Source organism: Amblyomma mixtum, chromosome 3 (genome assembly GCF_055824585.1).
Source record: "Amblyomma mixtum isolate Tamu chromosome 3, ASM5582458v1, whole genome shotgun sequence".
NCBI classification, from domain to species: domain Eukaryota; kingdom Metazoa; phylum Arthropoda; class Arachnida; order Ixodida; family Ixodidae; genus Amblyomma; species Amblyomma mixtum.
Window position 1 is genome coordinate 36757577 of NC_143014.1, and position 16247 is coordinate 36773823.

Below are 16247 nucleotides of genomic sequence, written 5' to 3' on the forward strand. Positions count from 1 at the left end.
TACAAAAGGTACAGCCACAGATCACCACCACAGCTGCTGCTGTTCAGCTCATCTAGATTATTTTGTTTGGTTTGTGGGGGTTTAACGTCCCAAAGCAACTCAGGGTATGAGGGACACTGTAGTGGAGGGCTCCGGAAATTTCAACCACCTGGGGTTCTTTATTGTGCGCTGAAATCGCACAGTACACGGGCCTTTAGAATTTCGCCTCCATCGAAATTCGACCACCGCGGCCAGGATCAAACCCGCGTCTTTCGGGTCAACAGCCCAGCGCCATAACCACTGTGCCATTGCGGCGGTGCTCATCTAGACGAAAATTCTGCTTCAGCCAACTGCAGTTTTTCAGCAATTCCAGACAGACAAGGCAGGTTGCGATGTTAAATTACTTATCAAAAAACATAGACCATTATAAACTGCCTTTGTGGTCGGTGTTTAAACCCAAATAGGCCAGTAGCTTAAGCAGAAGCATTTTTTACAACCTGGAGAGATAAATACGGAACACACTGTATATCAATGTTGAGTGGCATTTCTGGTTGATATTGCATGTTGCATACTTGTCGGTCCGGGTTTTGAAAAATTCTCCAGCGCAAAGTACTAGCCTATTTGGGCTCAAATACCAACCACATGGCAGTTTATAATGTGCTACTTTTTTGATAAGTTAACATCGGAACCTGCCTGAATTTTCCGGGATCAGAGAAAGAAACTGCAGTCAGCTGCAACAATACCTTTGTCGGGGCGAGATAAGCAGCCAATTTGACAGGCTGTGCTATCTGCAGAACTGCAAGACGACCAGCAACTCGGTTCGGGCAACCGCTCATCTCCTCCTTGGCGCATCCCCGCCCCGAGCCAGGACGTTTGGTTGCTTCAGAGCTCGCCAGATGGGGCAGCCTGTCAAATCAAACTCCGCTCGCATCGAAGAAAGTTCTGCTGCGGCCGACTGCAGGTTTTCACCGATTTCGAAAAATCCAAGCAAGTTCCAATATTAAAACGTGATTCGTCATAACTACGTTGTGGTCTATGTTGAGCTCGAATAGGCCAGTATTTTGCGCAGAATTTTTTAAAAACCCAGACCACTAAACATATATTTATGTGCGTGTTGCATATGGGACCTGCAAGAAGTAAGATCTCACGCCTTTCCAAAATAATTAACAAAATATATGTCCCAACAGCCTATCTTGTTCCATTATTTTTACGAAGCTTTCACTGAACTATTTATTTCGATGCATGGGTCAGACGAAGTGGGCATCGCGGGCACCGGCAGCTATGCTGCTGGAACCACGCTAGAAAAACAAACTTTACTCGCAAAACAGCTCGATCGGAAGTTACGTGCCCACAAAGCCTTTGGTTATATTGGCTAGACTCACACGCTGCTTTCCGGGCGATGGGCAAGATTTTCTTCAAACCCAGAACCTGAGCAACAGTGGTTCGGCGGCTGCTAGCCCATCGCGCGAAGCCCATAGCGCGAAGGCACCTACACCGGCTTCCTCGCATAACAGCGGTGTTGAGTTCAAAAGACGCTGCCAACCAAGCTCAGCACGCAAAAAGTGATTGCAGGATCTCCGTTAGGCAAAGAGCTACTCGCAGGGGGAGTGGTTCTCGATAAGCAAGAACATAAAGCTGTACTTTTGCACAGAATTTTAAGGGGATGTTTTGACTGCTCAACATAAGCATTAATTCAATATATCTGCATTCGATACGTCCGGGATTGACTGTAAATGTAAACTCAAGTTCTCTCTTCATCACAGTCCGCATCGCTTCCAACATTAAATTGCCAACTGGTTAACTGAACTAGTGAGATCTTATATATCTAGCAGTCACCCTGTCAAACGATTTATCATGGCACACCCATATTGGTAACATCATTTCAGCATCAAATAAGACACTGTTTTCTCAAACGCTCTCTCTATGCCTTGCCTCCCCCCCCCCCCCCCCCATGTAAAATTTCTCGCATACAAATCACCTATAATCATTCAGAATAAATCTTGTATATATCAGAAGACCAAAATTAGAATATGGCTCTGCCATATAGACTCTGCATCAAGCGTATTTAATCAATGCATTAGAAGCAGTTCAAAATTGTGCGTTAGATTCATTCACTCTTATACTCATATGACAGCAGCATTTCATCTTTGAAAACAAAATCCGGAGTAATGCCCCTTTCCCTCCGTCAGCACATTGTGAGTCTTGCCCTTTATAATCAGTATTTTTATTTTTCCCTCATACAAGCACTGCAATCACAGCTGCAGCACATATATCTCACTACACTAGTCATCCTTTTCAAGTTGCCTGCCCACTATCATATTCTACTTTTTTCTGCTTCATTCTTTTTTTGAGCAGCTATAAACTGGAACAGCCCACCCCATGACATAGCCCCATCACTTCACCATCTGCTTTGCAATAACGTGTTATCAATCACCTTCAATACTAAACCACCACAGCTGTTTGTTCCCCTAAATAAACTGCCACCGCTGATATAGTACCCCTAGCAAAAGGGGGCCTTAAAGAGCGAACAAAACTGAATTGAACTGAAAATTCATACACATTTTATCAACATAAGATGGGGCAGAGGTAGTTTCAGTCTGGTTAGGGTACCCCTCAATACACCAAACAATGAAGGCTGTGATATGAAGCCTAGCAGTCTCCTGTTCATGCCTGTTCAACACAGTATTGGATCCGCAAATATTAAGCATACTGTAGCTGTAACACCATGTTCAGACTTTTTCAGCCAACTCCCTAGACTGCCTGATATTGAGCCCAGTGGTATTAACTTTGTTTTACTTTTGGGCATCTATAGGGAGGGTGTTCTACAAGCAGGAATGTGGAGCCTTACACAGCACAGACTAAATTTTGAGATGGGAAAGTCCTAGCTCAGTTAGTCTCCCAGTTGCTATGCCCCAGTTCCACAAAAACAACAAAAAATACACAGCACTAAGCACAGCCCTGCCAAAAGAACTTTTGATGAAAATTAGCACCCTTGGAAGTTATGCTTCAAAGCAGCAGGCAATATTTATGACTAACATCCCACCAGTATTATGTTTTCTTAAGCCAAAGCACTGTAGATAGTTGGCAGGACTGGGGAATGCAATTAATATCGTCATAGATGCCTACCTGCAAGCACTTTGCCTCCTCAAACCACACTGCTTGAAAACTTAGCTACTTCAGAACATTCTGCCATGCCGTCAGCAGGATCATACATATTCAGTGATGAAAAAATACTAAGAGTCCCAATTCGTACTTTACATGATGGCAAAGTAGCTAGGAGACGCTAATGCTAGTTCACTGCCAGCCATGCTGGCCAAATTAGAGCAGTGAAATTCAAGCTGACGATAACTACTATGCATCGCGCCAAGGTACTCTACCTCGCCTAAATCAGTAATAAACCCTTCAGTGTATACCTACACTTATGAAAAATACCTTACCCAAGTATAACAGAACACAATAAGGCCATCGAAAATTGTCATCAATGTAGAAGTTATGTTTATGTGAGATAGCATCATTATCGTCATGTTAAAATTTAACACAACATGCTTTTGTTGCAATGCAAGCATAATGTTCAAAATGTAAGAGAACAGAAAAAAATGTTACAAATAATAGTACTGATACTGCAATTAATTCAAAGCTGCTGTTAACAGCTTTCCAGTACTGTTTTAACATTAAATTCTGAAAAAACTATTAATGCACTAAAAAATCTTAAAGAACAGTACAAATGTATTTCTGCATCACATTCTTCAATTAACAGAACGTCTTACAGAAATATATTTGGTTGTGTTGGCCATAAGTGCACGAATGGTGCCAAAATTCAGATACATAAATGAACTCGGATTCTGTGTCAAAACTCAGAGGCATACCTTTTTTAGGCGGAACATAAGCGTAAGAATAGGCTATTTGTTGCACTAAGTACAGTATGCGTATTGCATGGCACTCAGTGGAGTATTGTAGTTTTGGTTGTGAAACTGTATTAATCAAAGGGAAACCTGCAATCCAAATAAAACATCTAGTTTTCATACTTAGTTCGCACGGCACTGGACACTGCTTCAAAATCGTCGTATTTTACATTTAGGGCTTTTTTTTTTTTCAGCGTCACTATTTGAGCCTTATTGTTACATCTTAAGCCACTAGTGCTAGCACATAGTGACAATTTTCTGCACAGGATATGAGGTGTTTAGGCAACATCACTGGCCACTTTTACAGCTGGCTAGTTAGGCATGCAACTTGCACTCCATTATTTCGCATAGGTAGCTGAATCTGAAAAAACGCTACCTCCATGTTTCACAGCAGTTTTTTTTTTTTGTCCATACACAAATAAAAAAACCTGAAATAAGCAATATACCAAACAAAAGGGCTACATACAGGGTGCTTCAGATTATTCAATACAGATTTTTTTTTTTTTGAAAAGCCGTGAAAGATATGTGTGTGGTCGGTGCAGGTTGATTATTCAGCATGGCCGACATTATTTACGTAATAGACTGCAACGAAAAGGCAAGTAATTAACTCAAATTAACTGATCAACTTTTTAATTTTTGCTTTAAGGACACAAGATTTTGAAGGCCTTCAACATTGAAGGGTAACCCAGTTTATAAAATTTCTGAATGAGCATCGTGCTTCAAGATATTAAGCGCAGAAAATATGCATTTGGTACCTCCTTAAGTTTTCCGCTTTACATGCTAATAAAGTGGCATTGCTCCACATGGTAATGCCATGGGAACCACGTCAACATCATCTATTTCCCCAAAGACATAAACTGAGTCTGCACTGATTCAAGGAATGCACATTTTATCAATATGCATCGTGGGAAAGCCAACTTCGGATCTCAACGACATTTTTTTTTCACGTTCGATATCTCGCATGATGCCATTCTGAAATTTTAAAACTGAGTTCGCCAACGATTTTGACTACCTTCAATTTCGCAGGATAACCTCGCACCCCGAAACAAAAATTAAAAGTTCTGAGGTGATATTTTCACTGCACTTGATTACGTAAATAATGTCCACCTTCATGTAAAATCAAGCTACAGACACCACACCTAAGTATCTTTCACGGCTTCTTAATAAAAAATCTGCGTTGAATAATTTGAAACACCTTGTATAATGATAACACACAAGGTGCCATTTTCAGCTGCTGTACAAACTGCAGAGGGCAAAATATGCAGCATAGAAACCAATGGAACTGATCACATAGCCAAAAGATAAAAAGGATAAAAAAAAAAAGGAAGCAGCAAGCACAATGCCCGGAAATGGGGTTCACACCTGGCTCGCACCCAAGGGATTACAAGCAGGGTCCAAAAACCTCACGTGCTCACACCAGACTTGCCCAGAGCACTCGTTGGCCTGAGCATTGCAATAATCATGCCATCTATGACATGCAACTATTGCATGCCTGTGTCCACTGCATGCACAAAAAGCGTTGTACCGATTCGTAGCAGCCAGATCACAGGCGAAATGAAGTGAATGCAACATGATCACTTCATCTGATCATATTTTTAGTTTTGAAAGAGCAATAACTTGTCTGCATGCATCGATTTCTAGTCCTTTTTGCACTGTTGTCAACTCATAAGTAATGCTTTGCAGTGCATCAGCCAGCTGTGGTCAAAGCGCAATAGGATTTTACTGTGTGTGCCTGACAGGGCTCTATGTACTCAAAAAGTGTCATACCTGGCACCATCAATTAGTAGTTGCAACAAAAATTTGAGATATATTGTGAAACTGTTTCTGGACATTACAATAACGAATGGAACAATATTACCAGGATGTTAGCCTGTCAAGCCATTAAAGACATTTTTGCAATGTTTGAGCTAAACAAAAAATAATGCTGGTATAACATTTTAGAGCTGCCCAGGTGTTTCACTAGTCTTTGACAACCAGCACCCATAGCCATTGGTGGATGGTTCACTCACTGTTGTTTGGCCTATCATTACTGCACCACCAGGTTCTTTGGAATCCACACATTCTCATGAAGCCTTGATTACCAACTGAAGCACAGCGCTGATGTGGCGCAAAAGAAACGGTGGCAGACTGGAAAACAGAAAGCAAAAGAAACACCCATGCAGAAAAACTTGGCAGACTTGAAAACACAAACCTGAAAGAAATGTCTCTAGGGATAAAACTCCAGGTACACTTAGCAGCTGAATTTTTTTAATGCTTCTACTGCTTAATGCCCTTTTGCACAAAGTAAACATGCTTGGGGCTTCATTACCCAATAAATCCATAATCACCAATATCGTCAGATATTTAAGTCACTTAATCATGAGAAATAATGAAATGGATGCTGCAGGAAGTAATTACTGCATTAAAACACACACCTGCCAAGATTTAGAATTCATCATTACGTGCACAATCCTTAGTGTTCATATAAAATTACCCTGACAACATGTATAATTTGGAGATATTTTGAGATATTTCCTTTGCGTCCTTCTTGTGAAAGCATGGATTTAAACACATACAAATATCAGCCTTGTGGAGGCAAATTATAATGTAGTAACCTTTTCTACCCTAGCAACAGTGAGTTATGTCTGCAAGTTTCAAACTGAGATAATAAAGCCAGGACAAATAAAGAATTGATAAGCAGCTGACAGCCTTCAAGATGTTTAGTGAACAGGGCAGGCCTGTACCTCCCATGTATTTTGTGCCATATTTAAACGGACAGTCTGCTAACTTTAATCAATCATATTTTCTTCGTAGCAAATGAAATCTCCTTGCCCAAATAAGAGCATACCCAGCTGCGGGACTGAGAGACATGGCAGAGCAATATTTAAAAATGTTTCTATATGAAGATGTTGCTTTCTCGTGGCTGTCAGCACCTACAAAACCTGACACTACAGACGCGATTACCAGAGATGCGCAGGCTTTATTAAAACTGCAGTTTAAAGCATTAAGATAGTTTTAAAACACACACAGAAAAATCAAACTGGTGATATCGATCACAGATACCAGCAACCATTTTTTGACGATGACAGCACCACTGCCAGCAAAATATTAATAAATGATAAAAAAGCTGAGTTAAATCAAGCAAAAAATGACAGATAGTTGCAAAATAAAAAAAGACATCTGAAGTATATCTCATGCAATAATAACTCTTCATAGAGCCCTCAGTCCTTTCCACAAAGCATAGTACAGATGAAGCAAGTTATAACGAAGTAGAAAGGGGTCCTGCAATTTCATTATAGCAACTGTTTATTTACAGCAGTATGCGACCTTAGTTGCAACTGCCGCATGCCAAAATAGCTGGCATTTAGAGTGCCGCCAAGGACTTGAAAAATTACAGAGCAGACAGCTTACTCTCTCTTGCCTCAGAGCATTTACTAAGGTGACTGCCAATAGAAACAGGGCAACCTTAGACTTCAATCAACCAAAGGACCAGGAAGGCTTTTGTAAACGCTACGCAACATCAGACCATATTAGACTGAAGTAGAGAAAATGTACCGTGACAAAGAAATGCACAGAATATAACTAGGCCATGGGATTTCCAGTGTTTATTTTTAAGAAAAATCAGCAGATGTTTTTCGGCGAAATTTTTTTGGGAGAAATTTTCGTTAGTTGTACAGTGCAGATGCTGAGACTGGTGATTATCGGTAGAAAAAATGTTTAAAATTTACTACAGAGCTGATAGAAGCAAAGACCTTCAGCATTTTTTTTTCTTTTTATGCCATTGGCACACACAAACTATGCATAGCTGGCTGTAACAGTCTGCTTTTGACTGGATTTTATTGGCAAGTCTCTGTTGACACAGCACCCAACTCTGAAAACACTCTCAACATTTGTGCTTGAGATGGCAAAAAGATGCTTGGGACAAAACCGGCTCGGTGCACGCATCGGCAATAGCCTAGTAAGAAACCATCATGAGGGGGCTCACTATGGAGAGGCTCTATTGTTTCAGGACAATCAATAACAAAGAGCACTGAACGAATGTCGTATTTTCTTGCAGCTCTTATGCAAGCATTTGATGCCGTCGAAACCTCAGCAGTCATGCTGGCATTATGCAACCATGGTGTAGAAAAGGCATACGTAAAAGCAGTGGAAAGTATCCATGGCGGCATCACAGACACCACAGTCCGCCACAGAGAAAGTAAAAAAATTTCCAATAAGGAAGGGTGTCAGGCAGGGAGACACGATCTCTCCAGTACTATTCACCGCATCACAGGAGATATTCAGAGATATGGATTGGGAACAGTTTGGGATAAGAGTTAATTGAGAATACCCTAGTAATCTGCGATTCGCTGGTAACAAGCCTGTCAATAAATAAGGAGGCTAACAGTAATAGTTAAAAATTTCACTCAATATTAATTAATAAGCTAACAAGTTAGCATGTCTTAGCTGTATTCTGATGTGTTACACCACTAACAATGCTACGCCAAAAAAAAGCACTCTTCCAACTAAAAAACCTATTTTTAAAAAAATCGCAGAGCATTTTAGGTGAAACATCCGGTTTGTCAGCCTTGCTAACGCGCACTGGTTGGTTCTATGCCCCGTATGAACCTCACTTAGCACCTAGAAAACTCGTCTCAGAGGAATAATACAATAAAGGGCAGGAAGAGACCAATTCAGAATAGTCAGCTCTGTTTTCTGGGTGCTGAAAGCAATACGGGCCGCTGTAAAAGAAAACATACAGAGGCTATTTTGTCGTGGATGGCTTCACCGCACAGCTTACAAGCATAGAGGTACCAACACTTCACCACACGACAGAGTGCCTTGTGGGGAATGCGCAAGCAGACCGACGATGCTGATGACAGCCGCTTTCTGGTCAACAGAAATAGTTTTGTGCTTTCATTTTCCATCGCTTGGCTGTATGAAACCAGCAGGACATTGACACTGTCAACTTACAAGCACACAGGCAACAAGACTTCACCACACGACAGAGTACCTTGTGGGCAATGCGCAAGCCAGAACGACGATGCTGATGACAGCCGCTTTCTAGTCAACAGAAATAGTTTTGTGCTTTCGTTTTCCACCACTTGGCTGTATGAAACCAGCAGGACATTGACACTGTGAAGTACACAAGCGTACTACCACATGGTTTTAACCATGCTGCAAAATTAAACAGCGTATGGTACCAGAGAAGCAAAAAATATTTGCAGAGGGCAGTGTGCAGCAATGACATTAGAAAACAGGGGAACTGAAAATAAGACCTCCATAACTCCGTTGAGTCACAGCATGACACAGCGGGCCAAGCGCATCGCGAGCACAGCATCGTTCACCACCCTGCACACCTAATTTTCAGAGAAGGGAGCACTAGCGTCAAACCACACGCTGAAGGTGATGAATTGTCTAGCCAAATGCTCCATGCAGGCCCCACTTGAAGGGGGATATGTTTCCCACATGTTTTGTGTGGTGCTGATGCGTAGTGATTTCAATTTACCACATCAAATCAATACGGAAGTATTTGGCACTATTAAAACGACATAGCCAGCACGGTTCACTAAAAGTTTGTTATACACCTTTCCAGGAAAATTTTACTTCGTAAAAACGAGGTAGCAAATATATGGACTTCAATGAGACCTACCAAGAGAAACGATTATTTCTTCATTATAACCAATATTTCGTTATAGACTGTTATAACAAGGTTTGATTGTATATGTGACTACATGGAGATCTGCGAAGTTTCAATGCAGCACTATGCTACCGTCAGCTCTGACCTGACTTTTACTGCCAATTAGAGCAACACTCAGAAGAAATTGAAGTTGGTTTCTATATACAGACTACCGAATTCTAATGACAAAGACACTACTGCAGTGAAAACGAAACTTTAGGCTAGAAAAGCACCAAGTAATGAAATACATACGTATTTTCTATTGTTTGCAAGCCAAATTCTGCTCATCGAGAGAGATTTTTGCGCGCAGATCCCTGAGGTTGGACAGAATCATCATTCACTAGCAAATGGTGGTCACGGAGTCCTTTTTGGTGTGGACATCAACAGTTGGAATTATGCGGCAGGAAAATGTTTAAATCTAACTTTCTCAGCCATAAATGCATCTTATGCTGCTGGACAAACACCAGCATAGCCAGAAAGAGCCACTGAATCGACTTTTGCTGACAACAAAAGATGGATGGAGTTGACCTCAATGTCCCGTTGAAATATAAATTCCTGCCAAAACTTCAGTTCTGCCCTCGTTATTGTCATTACAGGGAAAGATCGACAAGAAAATGCCAGTATTTTTATACTCAGCTCTAACAATAGACTGTCTCTATAAGACCAGTTTCTCTCAGTAACCACATCACATAGCTCATACCAGCCTGTTTTATATTCCCCAGTTCCTCTTATTCTAACTCAACAAGAATTAGTTTCGTAACCAATATTTAGCTTTGTGATTTCTTTGTCCAATACCAGTGTGTTTTATATTCCCCAGTTCCTCTTATTTTAACTCAACAAGAATTAGTTTTGTAACCAATGCTTAGTTTTATGATTTGTTTGACCAAAACCTTAATTTTTGGGGGTGTTCTCATGGAATAACTCTGGTTTCTGGGGTTTTAATGTCCCAAAGTGACTAAGGCTATGAGGAATACTGTTGTGAAGGGCTCCGGATAATTTCTACCACTTGGGGTTCTTTGATGTGCACTAACATTATACATAACTCTCTGATAGAAAAAAAACCTAGGGTACTGATGTATAGCATTCTAGTTCAGCAGTTTTGTACCCCTCTGTAGCTAAAACAAGAAAAAAAGACCAGCCGTGTATTTTTCTTTTATATTATGAAGTCAAATGTAATAATGAATGACTTTTTGAGACATCTCAGACAGCACACACTTTTACTTCAGTTTTTTTGGCACAAACAAAATGCACTGAAGCATCTTTTAGTAGACACTATACAGTCATGTAATCAGTACCAATGTCAAATTCACATTTCTTATCTCTTCACTTTGCTCACATGGCTTCCTCTGAAATCTGTTCTGCATCCCTCCCAGTAAACAACTTTCGACGATGGCCCACCTCACGAAAGCATACCACGATGTAGCACCACGATGAAATCACAAATGCTTTGCCGTACCACCAGAAATACCACAGGATGTTAACTCGCATCATACTGCCACGGTCAAATGTGAGTGCTACATCTAAGATGGCAATTCTGAGATGTGCATTCAAGGGAAGGCATTCACTGGTTTGTGCTTCCAGAGAAGTGGATAAATGATCCAGCGTTTTAAATCAACCTATGGAAACAATTCTTCATCAATTTCACCGATCTAAGGAAAGATCTTTTCAATTAAACCACAATCTCCTAACGTGCTTTGGACAGCTGTAAAGTCTTCATTTAACACAAGCTGATGGTCATTCATTCCTCCTTGTTTAACTATTTGTCTAAATTCAACAGCCTTCCTTTTTCTTCTGCAATGCCATTAAGCATTCCAATAAAAAAAAAAAGAAAGAAACAAGCACTTTAATTAGGCATTCCTAATAAGAGGTCAGTAATAACGTCTTCAAAAGATAAAGTGAGAAGAATAAACATGCACTATGTTTACAATGCTCTCAACTTACACTTTCGAGGTTCAGCAATGTGCTAGCCTCCACGTGGGTATTACGATTTGAACAATATGCCATCCTTAGTGCTTTTTTTGGTGTGACAATGCTACATGTTGTCCGTGCTAATAACCATTATATGCAACTAAAGGTGCAGCACAAAAATGTGAAAAAATGAGCTATTTATTCGGTACATGATTAAAGAGGCCCTGAAACACTTTTTTGAGTGTCCTAAGCAAGCACTCGCAATCATGAGCCAGACATAGCAGTTCTACTCACAGCAGATCTACAACCTTACTCTGAAAATTGTTTCTCCTTGCTCACGTCTTTTCAGATCCCCGTCCTATTTTCTCTCTGGTATGATGCCATTTCCACTGCAATCATATCATGGCAGAAAAATAGCAGTAGTTACGGCCAGATGGGTTTGCTCAGCCTCACAAACGGTAAGTGCTAATGGCAGCACAGCAGCAAGTAAAGCAGGCTGCGCGAGCCTGGTGAGTCGCATGCCCAAGCCAGTACCACATTTGACGGAGGGCTAGAGGGAAAGCCTTGAAAGCACTCAGCGGCAATTTTCAACGCTCAGTACCTCCAATGATTAGAACGAATAAGAAAAATTCTTACGGAACGTGAATCAAGTATCAGAGGATAGAATCTATGAATGGATTCATGGATTCCTTTACAGTGCGTATCTTTTGCAAATTTGACAAGAAGTGTTTCAGGATCTCTTTAAAGGCTGCCATTACCACCAAGGCTACATGGCCACCAAGTGACTCATTTCTTTTGGCTTACATTCCCTCACATCCATTCCAAGATGCCTAAAATTGAAGTGAAATTTCCACAATAAACAAGTCCAGACAACTACAGTCAAATACAACTCAAGAACAAAGTGGCAAATGCCGTTCAAAACAGCCCCTCCAGCCAATGGAGTCAATAATTCTCCCCCTTGACTGATCCCTTTGGACCAGCTAGCGTAAAATCATATGGGGTGGCAGATGAAAGGGGAGCAACCATGGCTTAATCGGATTACCTGAGGCATCATAACTACCGTCAACGCCATTAGGTGCAGAGCCTCCTTTGAGGGGCAACTACCATTTTATTCTTGAGTTGTATCTGACTATAGAAAGCACCATACGAAGCAAGTGGGATGGTATTGACACTTGTCACATATGTCCCCCCATGTTGTAAGCCTTGCTCAGCCTTTATAGTCTCCATGAATGTGGTCAAAACGCTACGAGATGATTTCCTTCACTGTATGTACTTTCACCTTTCAACATTCAAAGACCTCACTTACAACAATAATGTACAGTGTTATACGTCTAGAATTTAAACAACTAGGCAAGGAATTCAGCTTTACTTGTTTTGATGTGTCATTAACAGAGTAGTGGACTAACGATCCCTGATGGAGTAAATCAAGATGCCTCTTAGGTCTAGTACAAGAGGACATGCAGCCAACAGTTCAGTCAAGTCACAATACCCTTTTTTACAGCCTCCTCAGCCCATCACTGATTGCCCACATTGCTTTTCCGCACACCCATTGAACTTCGACGAACAAAAACGAGATATACAGCTTTCATGTGCCCATTCTCTTTCTGGCTGAAACTTGAAGGCAACAACAACTAAGCCAGGATTTCAGTCAAAGCAGCCCAGCAAACTGGGCACACAAAAATTCTTCATGTAGCTCAACTGCCTCCAACCAGACTGCGTAGCTAACAACTAAAGTTTATAATCAGCCCAGCATTGTCAACATGCATGTGCGACCAGAGGTGGGTCAGTGCTAAGCACTTATATAAAGTAATGATGGTGGTACAGAAACTGAATACCCATGCAAAGGCTCTTATTTATTTACTTATTTATTTATTTATTCAACATACCCCTAAAGGCCCTCCTTCGAGGGTATTACATGGGGGGGTCAGTGTAAGAAAAAAAACGTATAAGGAACATCATTAACAAGTAAAGGAACAATAAACAGGCTAGATATCGCATGGAAAAATAATTAAGTGTTCTGCCAGTTCCTTCAGATATATCAACATTCACACCACAATGACCGGCTTTCGACTACAGTGTTAGGATTCCTGTTTCTAGAATCGCATGATCTCGAGACTGAAATGACAATAGCGCTACAGTAGGCCGTACACAAGAAAGACTGACACAGGACAAGCGCATGATCTTGTATACTTGTCCCCTTTGCAGCTCACAAGCCACCCCTTTAGGTAGTCAATGCCTTGGCATAGGCTGGCTCTCATCAGTTAAGACCACAAATTATTCATCCCCATTACTGCAATCATTTCCCCTGCGAGCAACAAAAACGTTCGAAATAGTTCGTCCAGCATAGGCAATTGCGGGGCATGATTGACAGAATTGTGCTTGAAACAGAAGGAAGTCAGCCAAGAGGCACAAGCACTGCGCAAAATCTCTATTGTTCACTTTATTTAACGCTAAGCAAGCGTACCAGCCGTTTATGTCAAGACTGAAGCACTAAACGTCAACAAACAAAAATCTGCCACGTGCCTAGGTACAGGAAGATTAGAGTTCATACAACCACATGACGATGAAAGCAGAGGCTAGAAAACGGCAAACGAAACGCAATGATGTTTTAAAATCATCAAAAAATGTTTCACCTTTCTGAAGGAGTGATGGAAGTTGTCTGTCGTAGACGGTAGGGCCTAGAATGAAAAACGCAGTTAAACCTCTATCGCGTGTTTGGCTGATCCCAGAGGCGTTGAATTATTCTTTGCAAACTCCTGTCTTGGATACGCCTAAAAGCTACACAAAGACAAAAGTTTCAATACAAGGCGCACAGATTCCTCACGAATACAACGACACCACGTCGCGTTCTCAGCACGCACGTTGCGCACGCCGGTTGTCCTGTACCGAGAAACGCCGCAAGAGAGCAGCAGCAGTTACGTCTATAACCAATTTTCAATTTCATTATATTAGCCAAAATTTGTCAGATTTCGTTTATCATACCGGTTACAAAGCTACCTTTGTAACCGGTATGATTTCAATGGGAATTTTTTTCTTTTTTTTTAACTCCATGAACTCAGAGCATACCCTAATCGACGGCGCGGGGTTTGAAACGGTGTCGGTGCAAGCGCGACCGCGCCCTTGTGGCCCCATTCAATATCTGCATGAAATGTCGAGCAAGTGCAAGCAGCTAGGCCGTGAAGTGCAGAGACGGTACCGGAACCTCAAATACGTCTAAAAGCTTGGCCGAAAGGTATCATTCGTAAAAGACTACAGGCCACTGTCAGACTTTTGCTGGTGCTGGTGCATCATGCGTAGTCCAGCGACCTAACACTGGTGACGTTTGATGTCCGAAGTAGAACACTACACGGGTTCGGACCTACCCGGGCCGGGACAAGCCGAAAATTGCGATGTTTCGCCGAGCTTCCAGGACTGAGCTCGGTCTTGGTGCTTTTGTTCACGTAAATTTCATCGAGCAAGTAAAACGAGGAAGGAGTGGGGCCCTTACTTCAGGACATGTGCTTAGTCTGGCTCCATCAAACGTGGGATCTCTAGTGATTGGAACACAGGCGGAGTGGGAAATAAGGAGGGAGAGAGAGAAAGCGGCGGGCAGACTTTTTTACAAATCGTTTTAGACAAAGGAGTGAAGTTGTAATGCACAAAAAACTGCACGCATACAGAATGAAAATTAACAAAACGTACTGGAAACTCGAAACAAAAATTGGAGAGTACACTTGAGCTCCGCTTTAATAGTATGACGCGATAGCGTAATGGGTTAATTCTCATATATCCATAAAATCATTCTCAACAATCATAGACCTCTGGAAGTCCGCATACCCCATCCTGGCGCAGTGGTGCAGTGGTTAAGCGGTGCTCCACTGCCCTGCGATGGCAGGTGCTCCTAGATGTGGGTCTTGTGCGGCCAGGCTGCTCTTCCTGAGCGACCAACTGCCACGGTGGGCAGTTTGATCACTATCCAGTAAGCAGGTTGTGATGACGCCCCAAGGTCACGTGACCTAGGTGGCCACCTGCCTCATAGGTTGCTCTCTGGACACCACCTGCCAGAGTCATGCCCGTGATTTCTAGCTCAAAACGCCGACGCCGGATTTCCTGCGTAACGGGACCTTTAACGCTCTCGCGTTAATATGACTAATCTATCCGGGAGGAGGGAAAAAGAAAAAAAGATTTCACCCGGCTTAAGTACAGCCGTTTTGGATTTGTGGAGGCTGGAAGCAAATTTCTTTACTCGTGAAGGATGCCCAGTGGAGACTTCGCACTGCGTTTCCCATTTATTGGGTAGCTGAGTGGCCAGCTCTGGACTGACTCGTGATGTGATGTCACGGGTTTCCTCTTTTCTTCCAGACTTTAATTGTGTAGTGCTGCTGGCCTGTTGTTCTTCTCCGTACCAGGTTTTAAAAAACATGTTATTGATGCTTACTAAAAATCACGGTGAAATTTTCTGAATGATAGAGAAGATAGGTTTCGACCATCACTGACAAGAAGAATAAAAAAACAGTTGCCTGCTTCGGATTCATGCAGTAGCGCGGGCAGTATAGATCCTTTGTCGACCATAGTGGGGGGTCCAAGACCCACCGAGACCCCTCTGACTTTAAGCAGCTGCTTCAGGACCCCCGTTGTGAGCGCCGCTTGTAGGACGCGCTCAGTAAGCAAGAGCCGATATAGTCACGTGCTGTGGTGTTCAGCGCCCGCTCCCATCCGGCCTCACTTAGGGCGCAAGAAGTAGGTATACGGAGGGGGGGGGGGGGGGGGGGGAAGGTTGGCCCCCCAAATACTAAAAAGTCTCAAAATCTCCCAAAAATAATTTTCGGGACGTTCGGAAT

General features: G+C 42.1%; 1 protein-coding gene across 2 annotated transcripts in view; it reads right to left on the reverse strand.

Annotated features, from left to right (window-relative positions):
* The window catches only part of mino (glycerol-3-phosphate acyltransferase mino), a 100324-nt gene extending 86010 nt beyond the window's left edge, over positions 1 to 14314 (reverse strand). The window contains exons 1-2 of one of the 2 annotated variants that reach the window (XM_089578703.1): positions 14061 to 14314; positions 5891 to 6008 (exon numbers count right to left, since the gene is read on the reverse strand). The gene's annotated coding sequence lies outside the window, so the exon portion shown is untranslated. The remainder of the gene's footprint in view (positions 1 to 5890; positions 6009 to 14060) is intronic. The other variant, XM_089578704.1, reaches the window with a different exon arrangement.
* Positions 14315 to 16247: the final 1933 nt, after the last annotated feature.